Source organism: Pteropus vampyrus, unplaced genomic scaffold (assembly GCF_000151845.1).
Source record: "Pteropus vampyrus isolate Shadow unplaced genomic scaffold, Pvam_2.0 Scaffold106, whole genome shotgun sequence".
In the NCBI taxonomy this organism is placed as follows: Eukaryota; Metazoa; Chordata; class Mammalia; order Chiroptera; family Pteropodidae; genus Pteropus; species Pteropus vampyrus.
Window position 1 is genome coordinate 3794259 of NW_011888887.1, and position 2590 is coordinate 3796848.

A 2590-nucleotide genomic window follows, 5' to 3' on the forward strand; every position below is an offset into this window, starting at 1 on the left:
TAATGTTAAGGAATCAGTTTAGATGAATTTTCTTGAAATTATTTTGAAAGAGTTGAGTTAAAGAGTAGACCTTAGTCATATACTTAGGAGATTATGTTTGATTAGTAAGAAACCTTAGTGTACTTCTAAGACTCATCAGGTGAAAATGGATTTGTTTAGTTTTCATTCTTCAAAGCAAAAATCCAGCATTCCGTGTTAAACGGTCTCGCCAAAGTTCCATTGGACATGAACCACCCTGACAATATGCTTTATTAAGCAGCAAAAAAGTACCTTCAGAGTCCTCCATAAATGACCTGCTCACCACCTCAGATGGCCCTTGACATGTCCCTTTTTCTCTTACTCCGCTCTCCCTTTTCCTGTACATTTCAAATCTTTTCTGCTCTTTTTAGCCAATGACTTCACCGTTCACTATAGAGAGAGAGAGCAGTCATTCAACAGGGCTCTCTGTTCCAGTCACCAGGTATCAACCCCCACCTTTTCCTTCCTCCCTCATTTTACAATAGAGACGTTTACCTTCCTTCCATCTTAAGCCAGTCCCTCCACTTGTCCTTGGAACTTACCCCAGTCATCTTTCTCAGGATCCTGCTACCACTTATTCTCCCTCCTTAGCTCTCCAGGCCCCCTCATAGCCAACATCTCCCTAGGAAATCCCTTCTGTTGACTTTTAAGCAGTCTTCATTTTTCTCTCATTAAACATTAGAACAGAAAACAGCCCTCACTCACACTCGTTTCCATTTCCCCTATACTGCTGTCCTACCTCCACTACCCTGTTGAGCCAGAGTTTATAGGATGAGTTTATTTTAGCAATTCCCTCTTACACTCAAATCATTTCTATCTGGCTTTGGCCTACATTGTACATTCTTGCCAACATCAGTAGATCCAGCGGGTGTGTTTGATCAGCCTCTCACTTCACCTTTCAGCGCATTTGACACTTGACCATTGTCACTTCTTAAGACACTTCTAGCCGGAGCTTCCATGGTGCCTTGTTCATTTGGTTTTCTTCTTTCCTCTTGGCCAGTTTTTTTTTTTTTTTTTTTTTCCCCCCTATCTCACTGATAGTTCTTAATTCAGCCATTAAATATCAGAGCTCTCTAACTCTTGACCCCAAGCCTTTTCCTTTTCTCTTTTTTATACATTCTTGTTCTGCAGTCTTTCCTACTCTCCTGGCTTTGTATGTAGATGGAACCCACAAATACATATCCCATTTATCTAGTTGTTTCCTGGTATTTCTTTCTGTGTTTCTAAGGATACCTCAGATTCAACATATCCAAAACAACTCTCATGACCTCCCTACTCCCCAAAACCTGGCCTTTTCCCAGTGTTCTCTCTGTTGGTGATGAGCACCACCTCTTCCATCCAGTGCCAGCCATCTAGGAATCCTCTCTCATGGGCACTTTTCCCTCACTGGCCTTTTTCTCACAGTAGTAATCACCACTGCTTGGCTGCCTCATTGCCTGAATATTTCAAATCTTTAAACTTGTTTACTTCGACCACCCTAATGTAAACTAACATCATGTGTTTCCTGGATATATCCATTCTGCTCTCTTTTTTCTGCCGTATTTGTTCTTAACCCAGGAAGCAGAATTTTTGGTTTTCAAAACCAAATTGAACTTCATTGCCCCTCTGCTTAACCTCACTGATGTCTTCTCATTGCTTTCAGTATAAAAGCCAAAATCTACTACAGCTTACAGAGCCCTTCATGATGTGGGCCCTGCCTGTCCCCCATCCTTATTTAGCATGATTCTCACAATTTCTGCCCTGGGCCCACTGGTACTTCTCATGCACCTCCCCCACACACCTTTGTACATGCCTTTTCATCCTCTTTCCCAGGAGACTCGGTCGTAGTTCAGAGCAGAGCTCACTTCGTCACCTGCTTCTCTTTGACCAGGTCAGATCCCTTCTTTTGTGGTTCCCTCACAACTGCGCATCTCTCCGCGTGTGTGTCATTGGATCATTGTCGTTTTCTTTTGGACCATAAACTCCCTGAGAGTAGGGGCTGTCTTTCTCTGTTCCTAAGCTGTTCCTAGCAGAGGAAGCACCCAATATGTTATGTGAATGAATACCCAAATGCATAAACGAACGAGCTGTGACAACACACTGTGCCACTGTATTTATCACAGTTACTGCTTACTGACTTGTCATCATATGCATGAGACTTGTCTACTTCATTTTCCTGTGCCCCACAGGCCTCCTAACCTATGATAAGCATTCCATAAGTAAAATATTAGTTGATTGAATAAAATGGCAATAGTTAATTAAAACAAAGAATTTTTCTGATATCTAGAACCTTTCAGGAAAAAGTTTTTAATATCTATTTTAGATGTCAAAATTTATACCAGTTCTTGGAACTCATGGTTTAGATCAATTATGACACTATAGCTTAGTTTTAGGACTAAAACTATATAGGAAAATCTGTTGGAGCGGTGGCAGCTACTGTCTTTTTCTCCTCCTAAAAATTTTTCTGGCTTTTATGATTTTACTCTCTATATAGACACTACTTTGAAAAACGTCTGTTAACTATGGCAATAAGAATTTTCATGTCCGATTTATAAAGCTTTCATTTAGAAGCTAAATAATTTGTTTATTCCCA

General features: G+C 40.6%; 1 protein-coding gene across 1 annotated transcript in view; it reads left to right on the forward strand.

The window, feature by feature from the left end:
* The window catches only part of MAN2A1 (mannosidase alpha class 2A member 1), a 158030-nt gene that overhangs the window by 137122 nt on the left and 18318 nt on the right, over positions 1–2590 (forward strand). The gene's annotated exons all lie outside the window — the stretch shown is intronic.